Here is a 13588-nt window from a genome sequence, read left to right as displayed (position 1 = left end):
GACAGGTAGTGATGTACCTTTCCATTATTGGGCCCCTTTAGTTTTTTTTTTTCGCCCACTGAAATCTCAGTAATAGTCCTTAATTTTGGTCTAAGAGTTTCCGATTTCGCCAGGATTCAGCTGAGGATATTGCGCAGTCAGTCCACGAGGCGAGTTAATAGACCTGAATAGAGATCGCACCTGAGATCGCGCGAGAGGAAAATGTACTTTCCATTTTTGGCGGCAACTTTATCTGCCTTATGCAGGTAAACCAAAAAGTAATGAAACACATGAAATAAATCATACCTGTGTCTGCTATGTAGCTGTCCACTGTGTCCAACCTTATTCAACCTGGGCTCCCGATCAAAATGGTGTGAGAATGATCGCCGCGGGCTGTTGGATTTACTTCTTTTGTACCCACCACGACAAACACAATAGATTTACTTAAACGTCCATGAGGAATAATTTGTATGCCTGAAAATTTTCCTACTAAACTAAGACAAAACAAACTTGTTACTGCAAATGCCAGTGGTTTTATCATCACTGTTGCATTCTGCAACTTGAGAATAGATCTAAACGACCACCAGAAGCGCCACGTGAGTGCCTAACGTCAGAACTGAGCAGCCAAACCCTTCCCGTCGTATTGGGAATTTCACTTTTAATCAGAACCATCCAACAAAGGTCAGTAAAATACTGAATAGTTATTAAGAAAGATCGTTTTCAGCAAAAACTCTTGGAAAAAGCTTATTTTGCGGGCTACAGATCACTCGACACATCTGAAAGATACTGCGAACAGCATGGGATAGAAGCAGGCTAAAGACTAATCAGTGTCTACTGTTCGCAGGCTACGTGATCTGATGTGATCTGGTGAATATTCACCAGCGATCAGGCGTTTTCTTTTTTTTTTTTCGCTGAAAGGGAAACCACTCATCGACCACTGGGACTCAGAGGACTGCTGATTTAGTTCTCTAGTCGTCTGCACCACAGAGTCAGTTTTTTCCAGTGTAGTTGTTTTCCGGAAACTGCGGACAATAAAAGCAGTTTGCGCGCACTCAGTGGAGTGTGTTCATGGTGGCTTTGCCAGGCTAGGCGATGACTGTGAATCTAGTCAGTCTGGTGAATGAGCTGGTGAATGGTTTGAATGGTCAGCTGAAAATGGTGAATGTAATTAAACAGATTACCACTAGCAAAAACATCACAAATTTTAAAAACTGAAAAAAGAAGTGACAGCACTGCTGTTATTGGGAATCGTCGCTGTTTGGTTCCTTTGTTCAAACCTTTAGGGTAAAAAAAAAAAACGTTAAAAAAATAATTTATCAAAAGCAACAGCTTGAACGGCTGAAAACAATAGAGCAATACACTGACAATAGCAGAGCAGAACACGCACTGCTGGAAGTCAGTGTGGAAGTGGTCAAACAGAAATCAGGCAAATTTTTTTATGGTCTTTCATTAAGTTGCTTCGAAATATAAGGCTCAGAAGGCTTGTTTCTCAGTCTGCAGGTACTATAGGAAGAAAATTGGTATGATTTCCCAAAGTTCTTCGAATAATGTGAATTGCTTTGTCTCTGTTTTTCCTCACCTACCAGCAAACTCAGGAAGTGGGTGTTCACAGTGTTGATAATCTCAGTGCAGTGATAACCTGATAGCTTATTTAGGACAGAAAGAAGAGAAGGTCAGATGCTGGGGTGTGTTGCAAACAATAGTTCTTTTGTCGCGCACATCTGGACTATGTCAAATCAGCACCACCAACGTCACCCTCATTCAACCGAATTGCCGTTCATATCTTGTACCGCGCTGCAAGAAACGGCTCGCTGAGCTAAGAGGTTTGATTCGCTTCTCCTTGCTTTGGGCTGCTTGTATTCTACGTGGAGATTTCCTTCGCTTACATTTAACTGTCTTTAAAACGTTAATTCAGGTAAGGTTTACTTCATTTTAACCTAACTGTTTTTGGGACCGTAAAGAGGAGGAAATTCACTGTAACGTGGTTATGATTTTAGGATATTTTTAAGCCAAAGAATGAAAGAATTCATTTAGCTTTCCAACATTTCTATCTTACTCGTTTTATGTTCGTATCGAGAAGTGGTCTTTTCTAATCATACGTCTTCAATGTACACCTCATTCGATAAGATCTCCCTGTTCGTTTCTAGATTTTGCGACATAATCTTTCAGTTTTTTTAATCAGTGTAATGGAACCACCCCCTCACCGGTCTGAGCTTTTACTGTTTTTGTTTCGCGAGGTCCAACAATTCGGCATATTCGGTCTACTGCTTTGGCCAGGTTAGACGGACAACTTTTCATGCTCCGAACCTAAGGTATTGAATCAGCACATGAAAAGATCGGCCTCTAAATCATTTAGGAACGAACTTTTTAACGGCTCAGATGCATAGGTCACCTTTTGTCTGTTTTGTCATGTGCCGATTCAGCGATTAGATAGAATATACTATCATTTTAATGATTTTAACTTCTGTCCTGCCTTTGCACTTTTGCTCGGCAGAACCTCTTCAGTCGTTCTAGATTATATGCTGAATACGGATCGATCGGTCTTCAGTGACTCACTCTTTGATAAACCTAATAGCGCAATCAAATGTTTAGGATTTCGTGACTATGTTAACCAGTTCCTCTTAGAGCTTCGATTTGATTCAGGGTTGGTGGTTAGGCTCACCCTCGTCAATACCACAGATGTAACGCAGACTGGTTGAATTAGTTGAAATGAAATATGCAACATGATATAAATCAATACAATCGAAAGGCAAAGAGTCTCCTCTGTTTCCAGGTCATGCCATGTGTTTCACCGGTCTCTGAAAATATTAATACTGTAACAAAGATACCTGCTCGAGTGACAAGTTGTTGTCATAAGCCTGTGTCGCGAGCATTTCTGTCCGAATTCTTCGAAACGCTCGGAACGCTAGGTGCAATGGTTGCTCAGTATGGAAACTTTGGGAAGATCTAAGATTCAGCTGCAAGGTAGCTCGCTTGAAAAAAAGAACAATGGCATGCTATGAATTAGGAAACAACACCAATTTAAGAGTTGCTGTCTGTAAGGATCAAGAATCAGCGGTCAGCGACTTATTTGGCGAATCCCTGATATTTTGCCCAAAGTTAGCCTTGGGTAGACTATTTTCAAAAATCATATTCAAAAATTCCAACGATTTTGTTTATTTGGGAAATTTAAGAAAAATGAAAAGTGCGGTCAAAGTGCGGTTTTTTGGTTGATTAAAAGATGGGATTAAAAACCTCTGCCGAAGTCTTAAAATGAAATCAGTTGACCTCAAGATAAAAGCAATTTCAAAGCAATCAATCTTCTACACTACCAATGTTTTAATCTTTTCAAATATGAGAGTACAATGGTTTTTCAGGCCATTTAGAAAACATCTTCGGAGACCGCTTTCGATGGTGGCAATATGTAGCTAATATTCATCAGGATAAAAATGTTCCTGGTATGTCAGTTTTTAACAATTAAGCATTGCAGAGCTAAAATATAGGTCTTAAAGATTTACCAAGTAAAGTTTCAAGGTCGAACTCGGAACGCTTCCCTTCGAAGGAATTGAAAGTCTGAGCAATATCAACGTGCAGAATGACGCTGGATTTATAACAAACATCTAACATTATAGTTACAATCACTTGCGTTAAAATATCAAACTAAATTTACCTTTGACAATTTTAAGTTCAAGCATCGCAGAGCTAAAATATAGGTCTTGACGATTTACCAAGTAAAGTTTCAAGGTCTAACTCAGTTATGCTTCCTATGAGACAAGTCAGTAACTTTGTAATATTAACGCGTAAAATTCACTACAAAGAAGTATCAGCGCTTGTCAACAAACATTAAAAAACAGGTTTCTAGTCGCATTACTCGATCAGAAGGGCACTTTCCATATCTTCTTTCGTTTGAAATTCACAAGTCGTTTTAGATTAGGTTGCAATAAACACATTCGGCCTCTAAGACCTATTAAAACAGTTTCAAAATATAGATCGGTTGAAAATAATTGCTAAGCTAGCTCCCACATATCTCAGTACCGCCTGGAATTTTTACTTCAGTTACTTGATCTTCCTGAAGCGCTGTATCCTGTAAATGCAACCTTGTACCGATGTCTCAAGAGCTCAGGATGCAAGCAGTACAGTACTCCAAATATTTTTAATACTATCAACTCATGACTTTTCGTTGAATTGCACCGAAGTGAAAAGGAGGAAACAAAGTAATCCGAACCCAAACAAACAAAAAATGCACTAATTTGGCACTATTGTAAAAGTGGCACTGACACCATGAAACCGAAAACGAAATTTACGTTTACCTTATCCTTTTCTCCATTTTGTGCCCACCATTGCAAACTTTCTGTAAAAACACATCAGGCTTTAAAGTTCATATTCAGATCCATTTGTAGCCCCTCGAAATGCGTGCATGCTTGGCGCACAGGAAATTTACCAGAAAGTCACACAACCGTGCGCACGAGCACACCCGTCCGTATTGTGCAACAACATTTCGCAACAGTTTGAAAATACAGCGTTGGTCATATATCCCTGTTTAACTCAGTCTCTTCGTTTCTTGAATGGCTCACTGTAGCTACAAGGCGCTTCTAGGTAAGGTCACCCCTTCCCAGGGCACACCTTGCGGTCAGTCCGCAGATTATCCTGGTCAGCTGGAATGTATTGCTCTCAGACTGTACATGTAACTGGCCATTTTTAAGGTGAGGTTTAAGGTCTGTAAAAAGACCTTAAACCTCAGCGGAGATGAGGGTTTGGGATCTGAAATAAAGTTGCTGTTAGCCAGAGCAGGTAAATTCCATCCTAAAATATAATATTTTTGTCTTTTTATCAGCTATATTATTATTATTATTATTATTATTATTATACGTTTTTCTTTTTATCATCATGCACTTGAGGGTGGTTATTCTCAACACATCATTCTCCTTCTAGGGGTTTTCTCAGTGGAAGAACTTGATCACTATGCCTTGAGCATTTGTCCAACAGGACGCACAGGGGTGATTTTGGCATCCGCTGGAGGACAGGGAAGACCATGTACAGTACCCAAAGAATCAGCGGTACATAACTCTACAACTGCTAAAGGGAGCCACCGAGTGGATAGCTTGAAGTCGGCGTTTATTTACAAAAACACGAACACGCTTATTCCAGTTGGATCACGTAAGTTGCAGACTTTTCTGTGAAGATTGGTTAGATAATGGTAATTTTTTACGCTTAAGAATCACATATAAGGTGGCACACAAGGCGAAGAGTTTGCTAGCACTCTATTAAAGAAACAGTAAGAAATTTCCACGAGACAGTGACAAGAGAGGAGAGAGCGTGCAAGGAGAGGGAAAGGCGCTTTTAAGATGTATTAATCATCAAGTGTTCCTTGTTTGTATTACGCAGGGGTCATTTTTGCCTTGGGGTTGCGGATAATCCTAGCACACCTTGCGGTCCTCATTCAAAATTATTGGTCTTGCGGGCAGGAAGTTGTCTTCTTTCCATGTATGTTTTAAATGCATTTGTTTATACAGAATATCGACATTAATTTCTGTTCGTCTGTTCATTTCGTTTTGCTTTTGTTTTTCCATTTAAAGCAATTTGTAAACAATGCAACGAGTATATCAGCAAAGAGGCCATGCCCAACCAAACTCTAGTGTTTGCTTCAGGTGGGGTGAAGCCCGTCCCCGAGGTTTCACGTCTGCAAGAGTTACCTGAGCCCCATTTGTTGGTAAGTAGTAATAAGAAACACTAGTGTAAATGGTTCGTTTAAGTGGCTACTTTAACGATGGTATGAAATTTTCTACTTTCAAAAAAACATTCATTATTCATTCTTTCATTTCATTTTTAATCCTTTTTTACTTTAGGGGATTTCTTTTCATTTCTTTCTTTCCTTCTTAACGGGTTTGTGTGGGTGTTGGCTTATGAATAAAATAAAACGAAATAAACGTTTTATCATGCTTTATAGTCATTACACAATATATTTCTTTGAACTGTTTCAGGTAGAGGGGGAAACAGACCGTTCAAGTGCAGAAACAACTAGTAGTAAGTTATCGTCTGATGACCTTGCAACTGAACTGAAGAGGCTGGAGATATCGTCAAGAGGGCGGGATGATGAGACGTTCCTCAGTCCGGATACTGGAAGTCTTGTTTCTTCCACGAGTGACGAGGCCCCAACCACTATGCAAGAACCTCGCAAAAAGTTGAACGAATATCTGGTTTCGAAGAGCATCCCGCCAGTAACTCAGCCCTGGATGGAATGGGATAAAGCTGGAGAGAGCACTAAGAAGAGATACACCCAAAGGACATTGGAGATCTTTTCTTCAGTCCTACAAGATCTTACACCTAATTATGCAGGTTCTCTTTGGCAAGCGGTCGTCTCGTCCCCTGCCATGAACAAAGCTCTTAAACTCGATGAATTATCACAAACATCCAAGATTTATCTTCAGGCCTTAGCAGAGGCATATGGTAAAGCTCGAGGGTGGCAGACAAGAAGGCAGATCTTGTCTATGGTGTCAAGCGTTGCCAGCTTCAATGATATTTCAAGATTTATACCAGGCTTAACTAGATATCGCTATAGCTTGGCCAACCTGCATCGCTTACAGTACGGTAGCGGGGCTCCCACAACGCACCACCCTTCGCCGAAGATAAAGGTGCTTGCAAGCTTGACGCGGTGGAGCAGATGGTGTGCGACTTTTCCAGTCCTCAGAATCCCTAACCAGTTTGCAGATTGCGTCCTTCTTCTCAAGGCAAAGCGCTACACTACGGCAAAGGGACCTAGCAGATGAAGCCGATATCCGGACATCTCAAGAGGAAGCTAACTTTAGTGCAGCGAAGGAGTTCGTTGAAACCATTCAGCTCAACCATCCTCCGGGTATACGATCAGTACAACCTGTGTGAGATGGCGCTCAGTGGTAACTTGAAAGTCCTCAAGCTACCGATGCTTCAGCACTTGTGCGAGGATCTCTGCCTTGATGCACCTGTCCCGCCTGTGCGCAAGAAGGCTCCATACTTGGCACTCTTAGAGGAAATAACCAAAAAAGTGCACATGCCGATAGTAACCCTTTTATTAATAGCTTCCTTGAAGTGTTTTAGCGACAACCGGTTTGATGAAACGGGTTGAAAACGGGGAGAAGGGGTACTCCCTCAAAAAATTGCCAAGGTTCTAGTTGTACCTTTTACAACCTCGTTCCCAGGTTCTCTCTCTTAGGTTGGTACCTATCGCCTAGGGTTTAAAATTCTAAAACGACCGCAGCTGTAGCAGTACCTATGAAAATGAAGGGAACTGTTTTGGGGTTGAACTAAAGCCACTTACGTAATGAGAATATTGCGATCAGAGCCGCCTCGACAGGAAGTAAGGGACTATTCCCTCCTCCCCAAGTCTGAGAGTCAATGACAAAACAGAACAAAAACAAAAAACAATATTAAAGAAAGCCCCCCTAACGGGATGTAGTATATGAAATTAATTTTATAACTACGTTTAGCAAGACATAAAACAAAGATCTTACTTTGAAAAATACCCTGCGAAAAATTTTTACTGCTAAACGTACTCCTTCCCCGCCCCCATCCTGACAACAGGTCAAAACGTTTATCCCGCGGGTGGGAAGTTATTGTTATTGCTATTGTTTGTTTTAATATTATTATTCCTACCGGAGCCTCAAAATAATACTTCGTTTTAGAAAAATACTAATTTGAGCAAAATTAACTTGTTTAAGTTTCTAGACCACGCTGGATGGGTGGGAGAGGGTAACTGAGATTGCTTTACATTTACTGGACTCGAATATCAACACACGGTTTATTCTGACAGAATGCCGTTTGTTTCGATTTCTTGACACATGTAGCTTCACGTGTTTCAGGTACTAAAAACAAAAACCGTTTGAAATTGTGAAAACTAACGTGCATTCAAACTCTCCCTGTGGTGGAAGATGGCTTTCCGCAACGTTGTTTCTGCCTGTATGATTAAATACCGCCTATAGCTATGATGTGGCAGTTTGCCGGTTATTATTATTGTTGTGGTAACTATTCCGAAATTTCAACGGTCTTTCCAGCAAACTACCTGTTATGATAAGTTGGTTGTCCTGTGATTGTCACGTGATCTGGAGGATCACATGAAGTGTAAAACTACTGCAATAAAGCTCTTGAAGTTGTAGCTTACAGACGTATTTTCTCGTACTCATAACACTACCTTCGTTTTTTTTTTAAAGTCACACGATTACTATTTCATTCAAGAAACCTTGCAGAACGATAAATATCTAGGAAAACGTCCTGGATGGATAGTTTGACACAAAGGCGGCTGGTTTGACTGATTTATCACGTTTGTTTACATTACCTTGCGATAACCAAAGCGGACTATCTACATCAAACTGATCTGTTCAAAGCATTGGATGTGTCTCCTATGAGCTCTTGGATATTTCTATAAGCGGCATAAATTAAAATTGTCAAAGATAAATTTAGTTTGATATTTTAACGCAAGTGATTATGACTATAATGTTAGATGCAAAGGATGTTTGTTATAAATTCAGCGCCATTTTGCACGTTGATATTGCTTAGACTTTCGATTCCTTCGAAGGGAAGCGTTTCGAGTTCGACCTTGAAACTTTACTTGGTAAATCTTTAAGACCCATATTTCAGCTCTGTAATGCTTAATTGTTAAAAACTGACATACCAGGAACATTTTTATCCTGATGAATATCAGCTACATTTTGCCGCCATCGAAAGCGGTCTCCAAAGATGTTTTCTAAATGGCCTGAAAAAACATTGTATTATCATATTTTAAAAGATTAAAACATTGGTAGTGTAGAAGATTGATTGCTTTGAAATTCTTTTTATTTTGAGGTCAACTGATTTCATTTTAAGACTTCGGGCGGAGGTTTATAATCGCACCTTTTGATTAACCAAAAAACCGCACTTTGACCGCATTTTGACCGCACTTTTAATTTTTCTCAAATTTCCCAAATAAGCAAAATCGTTGGAACTTTTGAATGTGATTTTTGAAAACAGTCTACCCGAGGCTTACTTTGGGCAAAGTATCAGGGATTCGCCAAATGGGTCGCTGACCGCCGATTCTCAATCCTTACAGACAGCCACTCTTAATAGGTCAGGCAGTAAAAATACATTACACAGCGAACAACAAAATTGAAACCCTACTAACACTTAAACAACAACAAAAAATATGCAGGTAAAGCCTCCCACTCATAAAAGAATGTGTAAACTTTTAGGTCAGCAGGAATGTTTCCTGTTAGATCAAGGTTGGTGGTAAGCTCATTTATCTGTTTTAGTTTCTTTATTGCGAAATATTACTGCTACTGTGTGAGTACTTTTCCCTAACAAAAAAAATATGCTCCAGTTCTTAATTTTGCAGACGTTTAGATATTCTTCTTTAAATGGCACTTTTTACTTAGAACGATCAGGGGGTTGGGTAACTCTATTTGGCCAAGTATTTTCATGTTTCTAACCAGTAATGGGGAAATAATGGTCCTCAAAAAAATGTTGGGTGAGGAACAGTTGACCCTCTCTAGTTCCCGCAACAACCTCTAGTTTGAGGGTAGTTTGCCATTACTAAAGGTCACGAAACTGTCACCAAAAAAAGATAGTGACTAATTGGCTGAGGACCAGTTGACCCTCTCTAGTTCCCGCAACAACCTCTATTTTGAGGGTAGTTTGCCGTTACTAAAAGGTCACGCAATGGTCACCAAAAAAACATAGTGACTAATTGGCTGAGGACCAGTTGACTTTATCTAGCTCCCGCAACAACCTCTATTTTGAGGGTAGTTTGCCGTTACCAAAAGGTCACGCAATGGTCACCAAAAAGCATAGTGACTAATTGGCTGAGGACCAGTTGACCCTCTCTAGTTCCCGCAACAACCTCTATTTTGAGGGTAGTTTGCCGTTACTAAAGGTCACGAAACTATCACGAAAAAAAAGATAGTGACTAATTGGCTGTGGACCAGTTGACCCTCTTTAGTACCCGCAACAACCTCTATTCGGAAGGATGTTTGCCACTAATAAAGGGCAGCTAATGATGTTCCCCTCCGCGACCTATATAAGCTAAAAAATAGCCAAATGATCATTTGACCTAACGACCTAACAAATTAGTCATACTTTTTCTCTGACAATGTTATTGTTTTATTTATTGCTGTGTCAAATCATATTCAGGACTGGAATTTTAACTTGAGATCGTATAGAAAGTTTTTCTCTAAGCCTGAACCTAGCTTTGAACAAATAAGTATATCAAAAAAGATTAAAAGGAAGAGGAGGAGCAACTCTTTAACAAGTCACAGGAGTAATAATGCAAAGCCCCAGAGGAGTCATCATGTGAGGAAGGTAAAGATAATCGATAATTATATGTCAATAGCTATCAAAAAATTCTATTGATTGTTATTTCTGGAGCATAAGTACATTGTTATGTGAAATATCTTTTACTGATCAAACTAAATATTGAAACAAAACTTTAAAAGAGTAAATGTAATATAAATAAATGATTCAGCTTGCTTTCATTGGCAACTGTTAAAGTTGACACCTATATATCAAGCCGTGGTGATACTGTTTAATTATAAATTGTCAGTAAGATCCCCTCTTTTTCAAAAATTTACAAAGCGTCATGAAATTTATCTGGTAAACAACTTATGAAAAGAGGAGTGGGGGTAGCATGACCATGAAACTTGAAATTATTGACACTTGTCTATTTAAAGGTAGGCTTACAATAGTTTGGGAAAAAATTGCCAAATGCCTACATGTAACATGTAAGCCAGCCTAAATGAAATCATCTATCCATATCATTTGTTGAAGTGAATTTTCAATCAAGGTTTTGCTGATACCTTGATCTAATTTTTGTGGACTTACTTTAATTAGGGCTGACTTGGTCAACTTATATATTGAGTTCCAGTCAGCTGTCCAGTTGAGACAGGGTTATCATTAAAACGATTATTTTATTATTATTTAAGGTTGAACACATCTCACAGCAGGAATATATTGTTATTGAAATTTCAATCTCAATAGGCCAAAAAGTCTGCTAAGAAGAAGCTTAAGAGGCCATATGCCACAGAACTCTCCAAAAATATGGGCTTTTGCAGAACTGATGTTGAAGAAGATGACTTATTTCCAGTTCTCAACTTGAGAGACAGGTGCCTATTTATCATAGGTTTATAAAACAATCACCTTTTAAGTGAGAAACACAGATTTTGAGGCCACGTGATGCATAATTTTACAAAGTCTGCAAAGTCAGCAATTCCAATCCTACACTGTGGCTGATTTTGACTTTACAGAACAAAAGTTTGAGTCATTTCTTGCACATTTATACTCTTAAATTTCTGCACTGATCCCAGCTGATATCATGATAATATTGTTATATGCTTGAATGTCTTTGATCTGTCAAGAAACGGTGAGATAAAATTGATATGTATTTTTGAGTGACACCACCTTGAAATTCCAACCTTAGCAACTTACAAACACTGAGATGTTGAGAAGGCAAATTGAACTTCAGTTTCCTAGTTATTTCTTGCAATCCAGAAAAATAAAAATGAGGTGGGGGGTGGGAGGCCCCTTCAAGAAGGGGTGCTGCTGCATCTTTTTATGTAGTCGACTCCCTTCAATGGAAAAAGAAGAAAGTTCGAGGTATCAAATTACCAGGAGCTAGAAGCACTTAAGCGGATATAAGGATAAAACTACAGTAGTTTTAACTGTACAGTAAACATTGAAATCACATTTTAAATTTTTTTGTGGGTGAAAATTGAGAGATACTTCTAGAGCGTAAATGAAAACATTACATAACAAAACAGCCTAAATAGTGCACATGTTTTACTGTTTTGAGAAGTAAGGCTGTTTCACATTAAATTTGTGACAAAAAAATGCCAGCATTTACATGTAAGCTATATGCCTACAACACGTCAAAGGGAAATTCAAAATTCAATGTTTCTGGACACAAGTACACTGTTTGTCTTTTTTCCTGTTGTTATATAAGTGCTAAAAACATGCTCATCAAGTTATCGAGGGTAAAATTACGGAAAATGTATGAAGAAAATCCAGTGGAAATTGATTTTGGTTCTAGTTAGTGAGGATTCAAGTTATTGGGAGTCAACTGTACGTAATTTAATTTTGCAATATGCATGGAATATTCTTAAGCCTCAACAAACTTAATTGTTTACATTCTAATATATGATTATAAATTACAATATCAAATAACTGTATTTCATTTCAAAATCGTTAACAATACAATGCCAACAACATTTTTTTGAACTCATTTTAGAATGTTAATTCTGGTGTACCACAGGCGAGAACGTCTGGAGCTGACAATGCCCCATACAACAAATGTGATTGATTTGAAGCTGAAAATCCAGAGTTTAACTCAGATTTTACCACGAAACCAAAAACTATTCTTTAGAGGCACACAGGTTAGTATTAAGGGGGCATTTTGAGGCAACAATTTTAAAACAATAACATTAGGATGTCATCATATATCACATACAGTTATGATTCAGTTGAATAGAGGATCAAAAGTCAACTAGCTTAGATTGTACCTGAACCCTCAGATTAAAGGAAACTATTGTGTTCGGGCTGGAATGCTTTTTCAATATGTATATTTGATGGCTATAGAAAGGCTCCCAGCCATTTTTTATTACATTAGCCAAAGCATTATTATTGTACTTAAGGTTTTTGAAGGTAGATGACATGTTTGTTTGTTTGTTTTTCTTTTTACCAGCTACTTGATAAACAGATTCTGAAAGAGTTTAAGCAAGATGTAGTGTCACTCTCTCTTGTAGCTGGTCCAAGGAGGAGGTCTGATTCTTTTATAAATTGATTATTGATACATTTTTAACGATAATATAAGATCCCAATGTGCTTATTTTAAGTTAACGTTGGCTACACTGTAAGCAGTGCGAACTAGTATCTCCATTTCTATTATTTCAGTTTACAGATAAAAAGTGTTCAAATAAACTCTAGGCACTGTCGAGGGGTCACTGGTGTCATTTGAAATTTATCCATGTTAAGTTCCTTCATTTCTATTTTCTCGGAAGCACTCTACCAAACCAGTGTAAATCAAGTGCTAATAATTTTTCTCAGATCTTACACTTTACACCTATTAATTTTATCCCTGTGACATTGAATCAGAAGTATATGTTTCTGATGGAATTTAAATCAAAACTTGAATGTTGTCATTTGTCTTGAACCTCAAATTCAAGTAAAAATTGAAAACATAGGCTTCAAAATAAAAACCTTTGTTGTCTTAAATTGACCAAAGATCAATTAAACTTCATTGATATTCCTTAAATAACTTTATTTCATACCTTGTTTAATAATAGATCCATTGTTGATTAATAAATTTATATTTAACAAATAATACACTGTTACAAATCAACAGGAAAATGTTCGCTACCACCAGCTAAAGAAATAGAGGAATGGTTTATAAGTTCTTACCAGAAGTCAATAGGAAACACTGTCACCAAGGAGGCCATATTGATAGCAAGGAAGCCTTGCATCGTTTCATTTTTGAAATTCTAGGCAGAAACATATTCGACGTGCATAAGGACTTCAGGGGTATAAGAATGAAAAAGGGAAGAAAAACCATTCACCACCTGAGACCTAAAATAACTACGGTGGTCCCAGGAGAGCGTGTAAATGTCACTGGTCTTGAGGGAACACCAGAAAATGTAAA

At 38.3% G+C, this 13588-nt stretch overlaps 1 long non-coding RNA gene across 1 annotated transcript; it reads left to right on the top strand.

Annotated features, from left to right (window-relative positions):
• Positions 1-10929: 10929 nt before the first annotated feature.
• Positions 10930-13385, top strand: LOC140930665 (uncharacterized). The gene is made up of 3 exons (XR_012164877.1): positions 10930-11060; positions 12182-12326; positions 12635-13385. It is a non-coding gene; the product is annotated as an uncharacterized lncRNA (long non-coding RNA).
• Positions 13386-13588: the final 203 nt, after the last annotated feature.

Source organism: Porites lutea, chromosome 3, assembly GCF_958299795.1.
Source record: "Porites lutea chromosome 3, jaPorLute2.1, whole genome shotgun sequence".
Lineage (NCBI taxonomy): Eukaryota > Metazoa > Cnidaria > Anthozoa > Scleractinia > Poritidae > Porites > Porites lutea.
This window is presented reverse-complemented; position numbering and strand designations above follow the sequence as displayed.